At 44.0% G+C, this 19,167-nt stretch overlaps 1 protein-coding gene across 1 annotated transcript in view; it reads left to right on the forward strand.

Annotated features, from left to right (window-relative positions):
- Positions 1-17,329: 17,329 nt before the first annotated feature.
- Positions 17,330-19,167, forward strand: part of DDX42 (DEAD-box helicase 42) — a gene marked incomplete at its 3' end in the record, with an annotated part of 40,753 nt that continues 38,915 nt past the window's right edge. Inside the window, exon 1 of the mRNA XM_082272267.1 lies at positions 17,330-17,369. The remainder of the gene's footprint in view (positions 17,370-19,167) is intronic.

Consider the following 19,167-nt stretch of genomic DNA (forward strand, 5'->3'; position numbering starts at 1 on the left):
CGACTGGTTGCAATCGAGGGAAAGATGAATGCGGCCAAGTACAGGGATATCCTGGACAAAAACCTTCTCCAGAGTGCTCTGGACCTCAGTGTGGGCCGAAGGTTTACCTTCCAACAAGACAATGACCCTAAGCACACAGCTAAAATAACGAAGGAGTGGCTTCACAACAACTCCGTAACTGTTCTTGAATGGCCCAGCCAGAGCCCTGACTTAAACCCAATTGAGCATCTCTGGAGAGACCTAAAAACGGCTGTCCACCAACGTTTACCATCCAACCTGACAGAACTGGAGAGGATCTGCAAGGAGGAATGGCAGAGGATCCCCAAATCCAGGTGTGAAAGACTTGTTGCATCTTTCCCAAAAAGACTCCTGGCTGTATTAGATCAAAAGGGGGCTTCTACTAAATACTGAGCAAAGGGTCTGAATACTTAGGACCATGTGATATTTCAGTTTTTCTTTTTTAATAAATCTGCAACAATGTCAACAATTCTGTGTTTTTCTGTCAGTATGGGGTGCTATGTGTACATTCATGAGGAAGAAGAATGAACCTAAATGATTTTAGCAAATGGCTGCAATATAACAAAGAGTGAAAAATTTAAGGGGGTCTGAATACTTTCCGTACCCACTGTACATATCTGTGATTCAGCTCTTTGGGGTAGGGCGCACGCATGCACCCACCGATGATTCAGCAGAGAGGCAGAATGGTGGTCTGACCATGTAAACCAGGTATATGGATCCATGCCTTCCCCTAGTAAAAGCACCTCCCACAGTTTAAAGAAACACAGGCTAGGCGCACATTTATCCCTTTGATCGCCCCTGATATTAAGCCAGTGTCTTTAGTACAGTTACAGTGCAAACTTTTTTTTTTTTAGCACTCTATTCACTGTAATAATGTCACTGGTCCCCAAAAAGTGTCAGTGTCCAAATTGTCTGGTGCGATATCGCAGTCCCACTATAAGTTACTAATCTTCGCCATTACTAGCAAAAATAAAAATATCCCATAGCTTGAAGACACTATAACTTTTGCACAAACCAATCAATATATTCGCCTTTTTGGGATTTTGTTTTTACCAAAAATATGTAGCAGAATACATATTGGATGAAATTTATGAAGAAATTAAAATTGTAAAATTTTTTATTGGATATGTTTTTATAGCAGAAAGTAAAAAATATTGTTTTTGTTTTTTTTTTTTTTAAATTGTCGGCCTTTTTTTGTTTATAACGCAAAAAATAAAAGCCGCAGAGGTGACCATTTATCATCAAAAGAAAGCTCTATTTGTGAGAAAAAAAGGACATGTTTTATTTGGCTACAGCATCACACAATCGTACAATTGTCAGTTAAAGTACCGCAGTTCTGTATCGCAAAAAATGGCCTGCTCATGAAGGGTGGGTAAATCTTCCAAAAGTCCATTGGTTAAAGTCGAGCAGGCTCCAGCCACCCCTGAAAGGTGCATGGAAGGTTTAGGCCCCCTTCACACAGGCGGACCGTTCAGATCCGCCTGTCCGTTTTTTTGGCGGATCTGAACGGTCCCCCCATGCATTCCTATGGGGCATCGGATGTCAGCGGAGACATGTCCGCTGACATCCGACCCGTCAAATCTGGACGGATGGAAACCCTATTTTCCATCCGTCCAGCGGATCGGATCGGATGGGATCGGGTGAGAACGGACTGACGGTCCGTTGACATCCGATTTCCCCCATAGAGATGCATGGGGAACTGTCAGCTGTGTCTCCGCACACAGTGCAGAGACACAGCTGTCCTCCTGCTGCTCAGCTGGGGATCGGCGGCTCGATCCCCCGCTGAGAAAAACGGACTCCGTCCAACGGACGGAGTGTGTGAAAGGAGCCTAAAGCTGGCAGCCAGAGCCAGCTCAGCTTTAAAGACTATACAGAAAAGATAAATTCGAATTCTGTGTTTTAAACCTGGGATCTTGCCAACATCCCTAATGAATATGGAACAAAAATAACCCCTGAGGATTGGGACTTTCAACGGCAAGAATCAGGACTTGAGTACGAAAATATATAAATTTTATTACACATATAATAAAGATAAATTATACATAATCACATATAAAGTATATGATAAAAACAAGGTCATAGATACGTCTTGGAACCAGGAGGGTCTGAGGTGTCTGGATCGGACTAGACGCGTTTCGGTCCAAATGCCTTTCTCAATGGTCCACAAAACACCAGAGCTCAGACTAGGAGCATAAAAGGTAACAATGAGTATAATACAAAGGGTAAGTATGAGGTTAGATTTAACATGTATTAAACAATGTTAAAAGCAATGTAACACATAATTCATTATACATAGTGTTTGTCGTATTTAGATGTGAAAAAGGGGGGGCAAAAAATGCCTCTATGATTACATACCAGATATGTAAGACCTCTGTGGAATCCAGGACGTGAGACCAAAGGGATGGGCCTTGGTGGATGAGAAAAAGGCCTTCAATTGTCTATGGCCGCAAAGAGTATATGCTAATCAAATTGGGTCTATACAAGATAGACTCAGAGCAATATGTTAATATTTATATGGGCTTCCAGGGGAAATTTAAATAATTATAAGCCAAATACACAGTGGTATGGCAAATGACAGTGAGAAAGGAGCTCCACGAACAGAAAATCCCACGAGGATCTCCAGAGTGAGGTCAAAAACGTACAGGTCATCTAGAAAGTTATGAAAAGAAATAGAGGAAAAATTCAATGAAGTATATCAATAATGGGAAATAAAAGGGAAAATGAGAAAGGATATTGTGGGTAAAGAATACCTGTAAAATAGTAGTAGAGTAAGCATGTCCCCCGATGGATTTATAGTGCTGGGACGTATCCAGCCATGCATCCCTGTTGACATGAAATATGTCAAGCATGAAATCGTGAGGGATATCAAAGGGTAAATAGGTAGGGAGTAAAGGCAAAGGTAGAAAAAGGTCTCATTTCCCAACATGAGTACTACAGTTGGTAGGAAAAAAGAAAAAACTAAAAAGAGAAAAAGCTGAGTAGTGAGGAGGAATATGGGAGCAGTGTGTAGTCCGGGATGAGAGTTACCAAGTGAAGGGAAGATAGTACTAGTAGAAGTCTCAAAGGGTGCCCAGGTATCAGAATAAATATTAGCCAGAGTTCAATGGCGAAAAGCAGATATCCTAGGAGTCAGAGATAGGAGTAGCCAAGTGAAGGGAAAATAGTCCTAGTAGAAGTCTCAAAGGGTGCCCAGATACCAAAAATGAATGTTAGCCAGAGTTCTGTGACAAAGGCGGGTGTCCTAAGAGCAGTTTAGAATATCCAGGGAGAGAGTAACTTACCTGTGTAGGTCTGTGTGTATGAGTAATGGCGGCGCGCTCTGAGTAGAGCGCGGTCCGCCATTAAGTACGCCGGCGCATGCGCCGGAGCCTGCGTCTGGTCTCCTCCCAGGGCGTGTGTGGACCAATAGAGGTCCCCCGTGTCCGGAGCGCACAGACGCCGCCCACACATGGTTGGCCGCGGCGTGCGTTCCGGGCACGCCGACGCACAGTGTCTGAATCTCCGCCAACGGCGGGATCAGGTGACCGGTGATGGGGCGAAAGAACGCCCCCATGTGCGCCGGGGGGAGAATCTGCACGGGAAGCATACACTGTCACTGACATTTGGCTGCAGCTAAGGGGACAAAACCAAGACTAAAGACATATAAACAAGGCAAACTCTATGTTTACACAAAAATGCAAATATAAGAAGGCAGATGTAAATTGATATTGGATACTTTGCAATAGCATTCAATAGGAACAGGAGCAAAGGACCACTGCAAGGAGGGTGTATTGAATAGCCGCATATTTGCATAAAAAAAGAGGCAAATATAGAAAAAAGATATGAATTGATATTGGATACTTTGAAATAGCACTCAATAAAAAACAGGAGCAAAAAGCCACTGCAAAAAGGGTATATTGAATAACCACAAAGTGGTACTTGTATGTTATATGATGTAGAGAAATTTATTTATTCTATACATGTGAATAAGAGGGAGAAAAGAAATCATATCCCATATGTTATGGGTATGTAGATGTGTTTTGGTAATTTTAAAGTGAAACATGAATTACATTTAAAGACATTACCCCAGGATGTTATCATAGGATAGTGTCCTCAAGAGGGAGAAAAAAGGGGATCGTGTCCAATATATAATGGGTGTATATATACATTTGGTAGTTTTAAAATGAAGCAGATATTACACAGAAGAACATTGCCCCATAATATTGTCGTTTAACCACAGATAGATTATGGATCCCATCCTCCTGATGAAAACCCCTCAAGGAAGGGCTTGAAGCTGATGTTTTCATTAAGTCCTGGGGGGATGGTAGCTCTAAGGTTATGGATCCATCTGGATTCCCTCTGTAAAAGAGTTTTGTCCCAATCTCCTCCTCTGCTGCTGGGGTGCACGCGGTCAAGGATGACAAAAAAACAGCGTGGGAAAATGCCGCTGTGTGTGGTCAGGACGTGTCTCCCAAGGGGGAGATCGGGATTGCGTTGGCGCATACATGTAATATGTCGTTGAGCTCGTTTATGAAATTCATTTTTCGTTTTCCCGACATAAAAGCACCCACAGCAGCAGAGGAGGAGATAGACTACTCCTATCGTTTGACAATTAGAGAAATGTAAAGGTCTATATGGGGATCCATTAGGCAGAATTATATTGGGGTCTGTGCAGATGTATTGGCATATATTGCACCCTCCACACTTAAAAGTTCCTAAGCGTTTACAGGGATCTTGGCGAAATTCGCCTGTGTATTCACTTTTAACTAACTTGTCCTTGAGTGAATGGGTCTTGCGATAAGTTATCGCCGGTTGGTCAGTAACAAAAGGATTAAGATGTGGATCACATGTAAGTAAGTGCCAGTATTTGTTAAGGACATTATAAACTCTATCATGTTGTTTTGTGTACGAGGTTATAATACGTGCCTGGTGTTGAATCTGATTATTGTCACGTGAAGTTTTGATCGATTTTTTGAATATGAGATCTTGTCGTTGTTGCGATTTGGCCCTACGATAGGCCTTTTTAAGGCAAGTTTGTGTATAGCCTCTGGAGGTCAATCTTGTTCTAAGTTTATCTGCTTCCAACTTGAAAATGGGGTCTTCAGAGCAATTGCGTCTGAGTCGCAAATATTGCCCGTAAGGGATAGACTTTATTAAAGGAGCTGGATGAGCACTAGTTGCGTAAAGTACTGTATTAGCAGCGGTGGGTTTTCTAAATAGTGTGGTAGTAATGTTTCCTAATTGATTTTTATTGATTGTGATGTCCAGGAAGTCAATGGACTTGCTATTGTAGCTGAGGGTGAATGAGAGATTGAAATTGTTTCTGTTCATAGAGTGAACACAGTCTACGAGTGATTCCTCATTGCCTGTCCAGACAATGAGGACATCGTCAATGTACCTATGCCAAGCCAATATGTGCTGGGTGTATTTCAAGTGTTGTTCCTCGGAGAGGAAAGAACGTTCCCATTCCCCCAGGTACAGGTTTGCGTACGATGGGGCACAACATGTCCCCATCGCAACGCCCTGTACCTGGAGGAAATGGGAACCATCGAAAGAGAATACATTACGAGTGAGAATGTATTCAAGTGATTGTAGAATAAATTTTTGTGTAGCTGGGGAATCTGAGTTGGATTGTGTGAGGGCATGTGCGACCGCAGGGATCGACATGCCCTCCAACAATTGAAGGAGGTGTATGGTATCCTTTACAAAGGAAGGGAGAGTTTGCACGAATGGATACAGTTTGCTGTCCACATATCTACTTAAGTTTTCTGATATACTGCCCCTGCCCGAGACGATAGGTCGTCCAGGCGGGTCGTTTTTGTTTTTGTGGACTTTAGGCAAACTATAGAAAGTAGGAATAGTAGGGAATTTGATTCTCAAAAAATCCCAAGTGGTTTTATCTATGCAACCTGTTAAGTAACCATTGTCCACCAAGGCATAGAATTCTGCAAAATACTTATCAATGGTTGTTCTGGATATTTTGTGGTACCAAGTTGAATTATTAAGGATTTTCCAGCACATATTGGCGTATTGTTGGTTATGCCTAATGACTATATTGCCCCCCTTATCGGAGGGCTTAATAGTCAATTGTAGTTGTTTGGTGAGAGCGGTAAGTGCCTGGTTTTCTTCTAGACTGAGATTAGAAGCTCGAGTCTGAGGAGAAAGTTTAATTTTCTCAATGTCTTGGGATACCAACATGACAAAAGCTGCCAGATTGGTATTGCTATTTAGAGCAGGAAATTTATCACTATATGTCAAAAATGAGTATCAAGGAATTACATAAATAGTAGGTAACATTACAAGCAGGGATTTGTATACATTGAAATCACTCCACAAAAAAATGTAGATAAAAGAATATGTAAATGGATAAAAAGTGAATAGAAGATAGGAGGATAAGAACTAAGAATCACTAATAAAACAATTGATGTCTAATTCAATGTTTAAACCCACAGGAGCAAGAGATTGGGTCAGGAAGATCCACTTCGTCTCGCATTTCGAAAGCTCCCTGACCCAATTAGCCCCCCTCCAAGATGGAGTGACTCTTTCTATACCCCAAAACATCAGTTCACTCGGGTCCCTTTGATGGTATTGCCTAAAGTGAGCTGATACATTATGTTCCCGTTTCCCATTGATAATATTGGTGATGTGTTCCCCAACACGAATTTTCATGGTTCGTTTGGTCCTCCCTATATAGACCAATTTGCGTGGGCACATAAGCCCATACACGACATGGGTGGTATCACACGTAATAAAAGATTTGATCTTATATGATTTATCAATGGCAGGAACAGAGAAGGATGTGCGTCTTCTCACATTGGCTGGGGCAAGGGAACAGGCCCTACACTTCCCACAAGTGAAGGACCCTTTCAATTCTGGAAAAAAGGAAATGTTGGGTGGGTCAATCACCTTTCTTACCACCCGGTCCCCAAAATTGGGGGCCCTGCGATATATGAAGGATGGATTACTCGGTAGAGCTGGGCCCAAGGTTTTATCCATCAGCAATATGGGCCAATGCTGTTTGAATATATTTTCCACCTTTTTATAGTCATTAGAGAAGTCAGAGAGAAAACACCATTGTTTGGAGTCATTCTCTGGTTCTCTATCTCTGACTCTGGGATTCAGAGGTCTTGGTGCTTCCCGAATGTTGGTAATTTCTTTATCCAACACAGACTCCTCATATCCCTTGGCCACGAATCTCTCCCTCAAAATCCCCACCTGGTCACTATAGTCATCAATAGATGTACAATTCCGTCTGACCCGTAGGAACTGGCCCCTAGGAATATTCTTAAGCCAGTTGGGGTGGTGGCCACTCTGAATAGCGAGGTAACTGTTTCTGTCCGTAGATTTAAAAAATACTTTAGTTGATAGGGAGTTTCCCTCCCTCTTTATAGTGACATCTAAAAAATGAATTTCACTCTGACTGTAGTTATATTCCAATTTGATGTTATTTTGGTTATTATTCAAATGCTGCATAAAGGTCTTAAGGTGTTGTTCCGATCCTTCCCAAATAAAAATGATGTCGTCTATGAAACGACGGTAGTACCTCAGCTCTGGTCTGTTGGCGTTGAACACAAATTTGTCCTCCCACTCTGCCATAAAAATGTTGGCTAGACTGGGGGCAAATTTGGCGCCCATCGCCACGCCAGTTTTCTGGCTAAAAAAGTTGCTGCCATACCAGAAATAATTATGGCCTAGGCAGAAGTCGAGGGCTCTCCTTATAAAGACTTTCTGTTCCCATGGCAAGTCGTCTCTTTGGCTCATAGCCCAATTAAGGGCTAATAGGGCATCATCGTGCTGGATGATGGTGTAGAGGGACGACACGTCGGCCGTCACCAAAAAGGCCGACGAGCCGTCCCCCAACAACACATCATCCAGTGATAGAAGAAGGTCAGCTGTATCTTTAAGAAATGCCTTAGTTCTTATTACACTAGTTTGCAAGAACTTATCCAGATACTGGCCCAATCTGGCATTCACTGACCCTATTCCATTCACAATGGGCCTTGGGGGTGGATTTTGTGAATTTTTGTGAATTTTGGGTAGTGTATATAAAATAGGGATACGGCAAGCACTAGGGAGTAAATAATTTCTCTCTTTCTTGGTTAATACTCCATCTCTGTAACCCAGACCCACTAGGATTTCCAAATCCTTCACAAAATTGACGGTGGGATCCCCAGGTAGCTTGATATAAGTCAGATCATCACTCAACATAACTTGTATTTGGTTGTGATAGAATGATTCATTCATAATCACAACTCCCCCACCCTTATCTGCAGGGCGTATGATGATCTCTTTTCTGGACTCTAGTGATTCTAGGCCCTCTTGTATGTGCTTGTATTTCCTATCTACCTTGTACCCAGGTTGTAGAGCCTGAAGATCCCGTAACACTAGATTTTTAAATACATCGAGGCACTGATTACTCTGAGGTGGCGGGTTAAACACTGATTTGTTGCGTAATCCACTATTGACAGCCATACCTCCTCTAGTGTTGCTAGTGGCCATAATAGGGTTATTTATGAAGTGTTTTTTAATATTCAACTTCCTCATGTATTTATGTGTATCCACATAAACACTAAACTTGTTGATAACCCTTTTTGGAGCACACTTCAGTCCTTGATCCAAAATATGAAGTTCATTTTTACTCAGGCTCACATCACTGATATTAAAGATGCCCTCATTTACCAGTCCCTTCTTCGCTTTTTTGCGCTGTAACCTACGTCCGGCCCGTACTCCTCTGTATTTTCCCTGTGGGATTGTCGGTCGGGTTGGTGGTTCCGGTTGTATGGCCGATGTCTCCCTCTCCCCCTGCCTCTCCCTAAAAAAGGCTGACCAGAATGATTCTGGGGGGTTCTTGGTTCTGGATTCTCATTTCCTCCATTGGGCCTATTGGTCAAAGCTGAATATTGGTTATGGGTAGGTAGACCTACTGGTTGGAGGTTCCCCCGAGTCACCCCTCTTCTGTTCCTGTTGTTGTTGCTATTATTCTTATTTTCCTTATTAGCTCCTTTAATTGGTGGGCCCGTCCATTCTGTGATGGCCCTCACAGTAGGTCGGGGCATCAGCACCTTTGGTCTAACGACCGGCTCAGAGGTCTGGAGAGCAGAGTTCTCTCCAGTGGAGGTCTGGGGGGCAGGTTGTGACTCACTATTCACCCCGCAAGCCCTTGCCTCCATAGGAGCCTCTATATCAGGACCTGTGACCGTCACAGCCATAGGTAGAGTAGCCTGCCAACAGAAAACTTGTCCGTTCCTGAAATCTTGTAGGTCTCTAGTATATTTCTTTACCTTCTTAAGGTGGGTCTCCTTATCAATCTTATCTAATTTGGTTTTAGTAATGTTATTAAATTCCCTGATCTCCGGGATATCCCCTTTAGCTTCAATTTTCCTTTGAAGTTCAGAAATTTTGCTATTTAAAAGCTCCATTTTATGTTTTTTCCTTTTAAGTATTAGAGCTTGTAAGTCCAAGCCTGCCTGATGAAAAAACCTGTACCATTCTGTTGTGGACAGCTCATCATATAGCCCATCTTGTGGTGCTACATCCCACCGTAAGCCCCTGCTTACGATTCCTTCTGAGATGTAAGCCTCTAATGTGGTAATGTCCCACCAAGCCCTCACTTGCTTTTCAAGGGTAAAGGAAAGAGTTTTAAGGATGGCATTGACATCCTCATCCCTTGGTGTGACATATTTACTGGAAAAGATGTTCTTAAGAACAAGTTGTCTTGTGCTCAGAAACTTGATGGCCTCCATAGCAGCAGAGTAAAAAAGTAAACAATATAACTAATAATCCTCAGTTTCCGCCCACACTGAATGATTAGCTCCGCGCTTTAGGATGCGCCAGCACACAGCTGGTGAAAAAATACCACTAATAGCTGCTACTTAGGCAAATATTAAAAATATTTTAAATATTTGATAACAGTGTACATGGGAATAATAGTAGCGCTGAAACAATCTATAAAAGTTCCTAAAATACAATAGACCATAGATGTCCCCTAAAGTGACAATGCGAAAAGTGACTCAGTCCTCATAGTCATTAGTGGAATATTGACATAAGTCTAATGCCTGGTAAATGTAACCATCAATTCACTCCTCCAGATCTATCAGTAACTTTGAGAGTCCCATATATTGCTAGCAACAATGAGTAGATGTATCCAGCAGAACCGCCAAAGCTTCGTGTAGTCTGGAAGGGTCACCACATATCCACCACCAAGTGCAGGGGGAAGTAAGAAATGGCCACTCACCGGATGTACATGCTCACTTACTCTCATAAATGAGCAAACCTCGCATGTTTGTAACAGATCCACATAGGACAAATCAGATCGAGCAAGGGATGATCCCAAATCCAGTGAAGTAGCCCTCTTGCACAGTTCCTCCCCAATATGTGGAAAACAAAAAGATATCTCCACTAGTGCAGTATGTCTAGAGTAATTTTATTCAAAATAAAACATCATACATTGCACTCACTTGTCATAATGTAAAAAATAGGCTCATCTCATACAAGGCAGTGTCGGGGCCTCCACTCCTATTCCGATGTGGCTCCACGCCAGAACGGGTAGTCCCGGAAGTCCTTCGCTGCCGTCAATCACAATCGAGTGCGTCGTCTGGCCACGCCCCGACGCGTTTCGTCACTTCCTGACTTCAACTGGGGGCGCGGCCAGAACAGCGCACCCGACCTCTTTATGCTCCGCATACCAGCGTCGCACCCAATCACAGAGTGAACAGGTCACCCGGAAGTACCTCTCTGGCAACTTCCGCCGGAATATAAACATAGTCTAGAGGTTTCCCCCGGACGTTCCTTCCCTACCACCTTTGCAGACACCACGCCTAATGGAGATTCCGCCCCTTTATCTTACAGCCGTCCCATAAAGGCATGTAATCGGGTGGTCTGTTCACTGCGCTCGACCGGGTCTCACTGGTGGTAGTTAAACCAGCAGTTAATGCCTCGATCGCCAATATACCATACACAGTGCGACTTGCTAAAATATCAAACATAGCCAACATCTGCCCTGTATAGGTACAGTACCTGTGTACAGCAGTACACTATATATTAAAATGTATTAAAATGTACAAGAATGTATATGTCAAATTAAAAAGTTAAAAATCACAATTTTTAAAATGCAATTCTTAAAACACACTTTCTGCAAGTTGACACTATATGTCAAAAATGAGTATCAAGGAATTACATAAATAGTAGGTAACATTACAAGCAGGGATTTGTATACATTGAAATCACTCCACAAAAAAATGTAGATAAAAGAATATGTAAATGGATAAAAAGTGAATAGAAGATAGGAGGATAAGAACTAAGAATCACTAATAAAACAATTGATGTCTAATTCAATGTTTAAACCCACAGGAAGCACCAAGACCTCTGAATCCCAGAGTCAGAGATAGAGAACCAGAGAATGACTCCAAACAATGGTGTTTTCTCTCTGACTTCTCTAATGACTATAAAAAGGTGGAAAATATATTCAAACAGCATTGGCCCATATTGCTGATGGATAAAACCTTGGGCCCAGCTCTACCGAGTAATCCATCCTTCATATATCGCAGGGCCCCCAATTTTGGGGACCGGGTGGTAAGAAAGGTGATTGACCCACCCAACATTTCCTTTTTTCCAGAATTGAAAGGGTCCTTCACTTGTGGGAAGTGTAGGGCCTGTTCCCTTGCCCCAGCCAATGTGAGAAGACGCACATCCTTCTCTGTTCCTGCCATTGATAAATCATATAAGATCAAATCTTTTATTACGTGTGATACCACCCATGTCGTGTATGGGCTTATGTGCCCATGCAAATTGGTCTATATAGGGAGGACCAAACGAACCATGAAAATTCGTGTTGGGGAACACATCACCAATATTATCAATGGGAAACGGGAACATAATGTATCAGCTCACTTTAGGCAATACCATCAAAGGGACCCGAGTGAACTGATGTTTTGGGGTATAGAAAGAGTCACTCCATCTTGGAGGGGGGCTAATTGGGTCAGGGAGCTTTTGAAATGCGAGACGAAGTGGATCTTCCTGACCCAATCTCTTGCTCCTGTGGGTTTAAACATTGAATTAGACATCAATTGTTTTATTAGTGATTCTTAGTTCTTATCCTCCTATCTTCTATTCACTTTTTATCCATTTACATATTCTTTTATCTACATTTTTTTGTGGAGTGATTTCAATGTATACAAATCCCTGCTTGTAATGTTACCTACTATTTATGTAATTCCTTGATACTCATTTTTGACATATAGTGTCAACTTGCAGAAAGTGTGTTTTAAGAATTGCATTTTAAAAATTGTGATTTTTAACTTTTTAATTTGACATATACATTCTTGTACATTTTAATACATTTTAATATATAGTGTACTGCTGTACACAGGTACTGTACCTATACAGGGCAGATGTTGGCTATGTTTGATATTTTAGCAAGTCGCACTGTGTATGGTATATTGGCGATCGAGGCATTAACTGCTGGTTTAACTACCACCAGTGAGACCCGGTCGAGCGCAGTGAACAGACCACCCGATTACATGCCTTTATGGGACGGCTGTAAGATAAAGGGGCGGAATCTCCATTAGGCGTGGTGTCTGCAAAGGTGGTAGGGAAGGAACGTCCGGGGGAAACCTCTAGACTATGTTTATATTCCGGCGGAAGTTGCCAGAGAGGTACTTCCGGGTGACCTGTTCACTCTGTGATTGGGTGCGACGCTGGTATGCGGAGCATAAAGAGGTCGGGTGCGCTGTTCTGGCCGCGCCCCCAGTTGAAGTCAGGAAGTGACGAAACGCGTCGGGGCGTGGCCAGACGACGCACTCGATTGTGATTGACGGCAGCGAAGGACTTCTGGGACTACCCGTTCTGGCGTGGAGCCACATCGGAATAGGAGTGGAGGCCCCGACACTGCCTTGTATGAGATGAGCCTATTTTTTACATTATGACAAGTGAGTGCAATGTATGATGTTTTATTTTGAATAAAATTACTCTAGACATACTGCACTAGTGGAGATATCTTTTTGTTTTCCACATATTGGGGAGGAACTGTGCAAGAGGGCTACTTCACTGGATTTGGGATCATCCCTTGCTCAATCTGATTTGTCCTATGTGGATCTGTTACAAACATGCGAGGTTTGCTCATTTATGAGAGTAAGTGAGCATGTACATCCGGTGAGTGGCCATTTCTTACTTCCCCCTGCACTTGGTGGTGGATATGTGGTGACCCTTCCAGACTACACGAAGCTTTGGCGGTTCTGCTGGATACATCTACTCATTGTTGCTAGCAATATATGGGACTCTCAAAGTTACTGATAGATCTAGAGGAGTGAATTGATGGTTACATTTACCAGGCATTAGACTTATGTCAATATTCCACTAATGACTATGAGGACTGAGTCACTTTTCGCATTGTCACTTTAGGGGACATCTATGGTCTATTGTATTTTAGGAACTTTTATAGATTGTTTCAGCGCTACTATTATTCCCATGTAGATCTCAAGAATAGTAAGACAATAAAGGGAAGGGAAGTGAAAGCTATTTTTTCTCACGTCACCCTAATAGACCCTAGGTCCTGGGGGTCCCCCGGATCTGAAACAGAGCTAGGGGGGCCAACCAGGGCCCTGGGTACTTCGGGTAAACGAGCACACAATAAGGTAACCTTATTCAAGTAGTAACTAGTATTTCATTAAACTTCATAACTTTCTAGATGACCTGTACGTTTTTGACCTCACTCTGGAGATCCTCGTGGGATTTTCTGTTCGTGGAGCTCCTTTCTCACTGTCATTTGCCATACCACTGTGTATTTGGCTTATAATTATTTAAATTTCCCCTGGAAGCCCATATAAATATTAACATATTGCTCTGAGTCTATCTTGTATAGACCCAATTTGATTAGCATATACTCTTTGCGGCCATAGACAATTGAAGGCCTTTTTCTCATCCACCAAGGCCCATCCCTTTGGTCTCACGTCCTGGATTCCACAGAGGTCTTACATATCTGGTATGTAATCATAGAGGCATTTTTTGCCCCCCCTTTTTCACATCTAAATACGACAAACACTATGTATAATGAATTATGTGTTACATTGCTTTTAACATTGTTTAATACATGTTAAATCTAACCTCATACTTACCCTTTGTATTATACTCATTGTTACCTTTTATGCTCCTAGTCTGAGCTCTGGTGTTTTGTGGACCATTGAGAAAGGCATTTGGACCGAAACGCGTCTAGTCCGATCCAGACACCTCAGACCCTCCTGGTTCCAAGACGTATCTATGACCTTGTTTTTATCATATACTTTATATGTGATTATGTATAATTTATCTTTATTATATGTGTAATAAAATTTATATATTTTCGTACTCAAGTCCTGATTCTTGCCGTTGAAAGTCCCAATCCTCAGGGGTTATTTTTGTTCCATAAAGACTATACAGGTGCATCTCATAAAAATAGAAAATCATCAAAAAGTCAATTTCAGTAATTAAATAAAAAAAAGTGAAACTATCTGAGTTATCTTCAACTGAAAGGGGATACAAATACTGTAGTTACATAGTTGGTGAGGTTGAATAAAGACACCAGTCCATCCAGTTTAACCTGTGTATGTGTGTGCTTTATGTCAATATAATTTCCCATATCCCTGTATATTCCGTTCGCTAAGATGCCCATCTAAGAGCTTTTTGAAACTCTTGACGCTTCCCAGTGATTAAATACCACCAAAAGAAAGCCCTATTTGTGTGAAGAAAATGTCATATGGGTACAGTGCTGCATGACAGCGCAATTGTCATTCAAAGTGTGACAGCACTAAAAGCTGAAAATTGGCCTGGGCATGAAGGGGGTGAAAGTGCTCGGTATTGAAGTGGTTAAAAGTGTTGCCACCTCATCCCTTTAATCCAGGACACATATGAATTAGGCCCCTTTCACACTTGGAGTCCGTCGGCAGACTCTGTTTATCTCAGCGGGGGATCGATCCGCCAATCCCCCGCTGAGCAGGCGGATGGCAGCTGTGTCTCCGCTCTGTGTGCAGAGACAGAGCTGTCGGGTCCTCGCTGTTCTCTTTGGGGGAATCGAATGGGAATGGACCTCCTGTCCCTTCTCATCCGATCCGATAGACGGATGGAAAATAGGGTTTCCATCCGTCCAGATTTGACAGATCGGATCGGATGTCAGCAGACATGTCTCCACTGACATCCGATGCCCCATAGAGCCCGGGTCCTCAATAGGCGGACTCCGGGCCGCGTCTGGGACTCTTAGCTCTGGACCGTGGCGGTCTGTCTGTGCTGAAGCTGCTGCCTATTCCTTTTATCACTGGTTGCTAGATCACCGGCCGCCCGGTGTCTAGCAAACAGTGACGTCACACGCCCGCCACCCAGCATTCAGAGCGGAGGAGGAACTTATCCCTCCTCGCGCCTAAGCACCCCCCGCCGCGCTGCATTCCGGGAGTTGTAGTCTGTGGACACTGAGCTGAGGGAAGCCGGGCTTTGGCGGCAGGCGGTGAAGAGACATCTGCTCGGCGGCTAGGTGCATGGGCGTCTGAGCGCTCAGCTCCTTGCCAAGCAGACAGACCGGGACCTACCACATCGAAGAGGGTCACTCCAAACTCACATCCCGTCCATCCCTGCATCCTCGACCGACCACCGATCATGCCACCTAAGAGGAAGGAGGTGTCTCTTCTCTACAGCAACTAGGAAGACAAGTAAGTGCGGGAATGCTTGCATGTAAAATAAATCTATAATTTTATCTATACAGAACTACAGAAATGTTTTTAAAAAGATTAATGTATTTCACCTGCATATCCACTGAAAATAAACAGCAAAAAATAGTTTGTACTACTGAAAAACATAAAAAAATGAAGTCTCACTGCATTTTTAAAGAATTATTTTCATAAAATATAAGGAAAATAATTCTTTAAAAATGCAGAGACACTTCATTTTTATGGTTTACAGTAGTACAAACTATTTTTTGCTGTTTATTTTCAGTGGATATGCAGGTGAAATACATTAATCTTTTTAAAAACATTTCTGTAGTTCTGTATAGTTAAAATTATAGATTTATTTTACATGCACATATATATTTGTTTTCCATCATTGCCGCCACAATGGCTGAAATTATAAATCAGGCTGACGGGAAGGATAGCTAAAAGACACAAAATTCTGTTTGCAGTCTCTCTCTATCTATGGATCAAACATCATATTTCACATATTGGTTGTGTATTTGTTAGGTCATTTTTTTGTGTATAGTTCAAAAGTTTTGGGGAATGCCTTTTTTTTGTTGTTGGCGTTCTGTATTTGGAATTTGACGGTCACTTTTCCGGACCTCGGACTGAATGGAAAATTGGTAAGTGGACCTTTCAAGTTTACATTTGAGTACCCCTGCCATAGAGAATAGAGATGCATGGAGCATCCGCTCAGATCCGCCTGAAAAACTGACAGGCGGATCTGACCGGTCCGCCTGTGTGAAAGGGGCCTAAAGCCCCGTACACACGTACCGATGGTCGGCATACAAATGTTCCTCTTTTCTCCCCGGGATGTCGGTGTCTGTTGAAAAGTGCAAAGACAGCACAAGGACAGCACAAGAATTTTGTCTGCAGACTTCAGCTGACTGCAGAAGTGATGTCATGTAATGGTTAACTTTCCCTGTGTTTTTAATTTTCTGAGCATGCCCAGTCTTGCAAATCTGCGGTCTGTCGGCCGAATTCTGTACTGACAGGCGAACAATCGTCCGTTCTGGTGTCCGCAGACAAAAATTTTCATGTTTGCACGAAAGACTCTTGTCCGCGGATTGTGCGCAGACATCTGTCGGAGGCACCATACTAACACGCGTACAATCGGCAGATCTTTCGTCCGCCGACGTTTGTATGCCGACGATCGGTACGTGTGTACGGGCCTTTACACAGGTTCTGAGGCTGATATATCGCACATAAGGCACTGAGTTTAATTATCACCTTAATCAGCCACAGAACCTGTGTAATTATTGTGTGTCCTGGTTTAATGGGATGAGGTGGTAACCCTAGGGCACAGACAGCAATGAAAGCCTGGCAGGGGTTCTAATCACACTAAACACTCTATTAAAAACGAAAATCAAACGTTTTACTATTAGTTATACTTTAACATTTCCCCCTTATATATAAGAAGTGTTATATATCCACATAGATGAATATCACTATGAAACAAAGGCAGAGCTAGACGGATGCAGTAAACAACCTTCGTCAGGCTCCATTTTGCCGGAGACACGTACCATTGAATCAGCACGAGCTCCACAACAAAATGGCTCCGGCAGTGCAGACACCTCTAGTGCCAATGTCCCTCTTTAGAGCGGAAGTGACGTTTTAGGAGGCGGCTGTCGCGTTGGGTGACGTCGGCAGGCGGCGCAGAGCTCCGGTGTGTGCGGCGGAGAGGTGATGGACGGTGATAGGCGGAGGTGAAGGGGGGGGTTGATGGGTTCTCCATGACTGTGTAACCGGAGTGGGGGGTGATGTGTGTATCCGGGGGAGAGCCTGGCCGGGCCTGTATGACAGTGTATATAGAGGGGAGGAGAACACGGACTGTGATAGGTTCTCTGACCTGCAACAAGCATGCAGCCAGTGAAGTCAGGCTGGTGACTCACAAACAAGCAGGCCTCTAGCCTATTCAATGGAAGGGATTAGCCATGGCAGGTCACAGGGCAGGGACATGGGGGGATTTTGAAAATGCTGGTTGCCTGGCTGTGATGGTGATCATCTGGAGTCACGGAGGACTGTGGGAGTGCAGCCAGGACCCCAATGGGCTTTGTTGTTCCTGATTGGTGACCCTGATGGGCTCCAATGTTCCTGATTGGTGATCTAAAGAATGTATTGAAGCCAGTGGATGAGGGCCTATGGCAGAGTCTGCATGGCTCTCACCGGTGTCTCTGCCATTCATGAATGGGCAGCCATCTCTGCCCGCCATGTCTGACACATCTACAATGACCCCGGATGTGTGATCCCCAGCGCAGCCAAACCAGGGCTCACAGAATGTGGCAGAACTACAAGTCCCATGAGGCATTGCAGGACTTCTGACAGCTATAACTCTTGTAGGCACGATGGGACTTGTAGTTCAGGGACAGCTGTAGGGCCACCTTGGAGAAAGTCATCATGATGGATGAGCCCAGGTCTGAGCCATCCCACTGTGTACAGCCAATCATAAGCGGCACAGCCAGGAGATCCTGGAGGAAATGCACCTTGCCTAGCGCTCCCCTGGCTGGCAATTCCACCCTTTAAATCTGGCATCTCCACCCTAATCAGGATGTGGAAGGGGCTCAGCGGAAGCCCTGACTCGTCTTCCTGCTTTCCATGGCCCCTTGTATATGTACAGGGGGCAGGGAATACCTCCCACACTTATGGTTGGCTTGTCCGCAGGGATGGTGCAGGCGGGTTCAGAGCTCCTCCCCCTAATTTCCCTCAGATTTACGTGATGAAACCTGTCAGGGGAGCAATAGAACAAAGCTGGGTTCCATTATTCCCAGAACACTCAACACCCCTAACCATTGCAAGACAAAACCTTTTAGCTAGAGGAGCACCGAATGGAAATTTTGGTACAGAAACGGAAAATGCCAGTTTTAAAAAAAATATTATTTATAATTGTTAATCGACTTTTTAATTAATAGCATGAATTTAAAGCGGCGTTCCGCCTGGAGAAAAAAAAAAATTAAAGTCAGCAGCTACAAATACTGTAGCTTATGACTTTTAATATAAGGACACTAGCCTGTCCGGGGAGCGAATAGAGAGGCTGGCCTGTCCGGGGAGCGAATAGAGAGGCTGGCCTGTCCGGGGAGCGAATAGAGAGGCTGGCCTGTCCGGGGAGCGAATAGAGAGGCTGGCCTGTCCGGGGAGCGAATAGAGACGCTGGCCTGTCCGGGGAGCGAATAGAGACGCTGGCCTGTCCGGGGAGCGGATAGAGACGCTGGCCTGTCCGGGGAGCGAATAGAGACGCTGGCCTGTCCGGGGAGCGGATAGAGACGCTGGCCTGTCCGGGGAGCGGATAGAGACGCTGGCCTGTCCGGGGAGCGAATAGAGACGCTGGCCTGTCCGGGGAGCGAATAGAGACGCTGGCCTGTCCGGGGAGCGAATAGAGACGCTGGCCTGTCCGGGGAGCGAATAGAGACGCTGGCCTGTCCGGGGAGCGGATAGAGACGCTGGCCTGTCCGGGGAGCGGATAGAGACGCTGGCCTGTCCGGGG

Source organism: Pelophylax lessonae, assembly GCF_965119305.1.
Source record: "Pelophylax lessonae genome assembly, chromosome: 11".
Classification (NCBI taxonomy): Eukaryota; Metazoa; Chordata; class Amphibia; order Anura; family Ranidae; genus Pelophylax; species Pelophylax lessonae.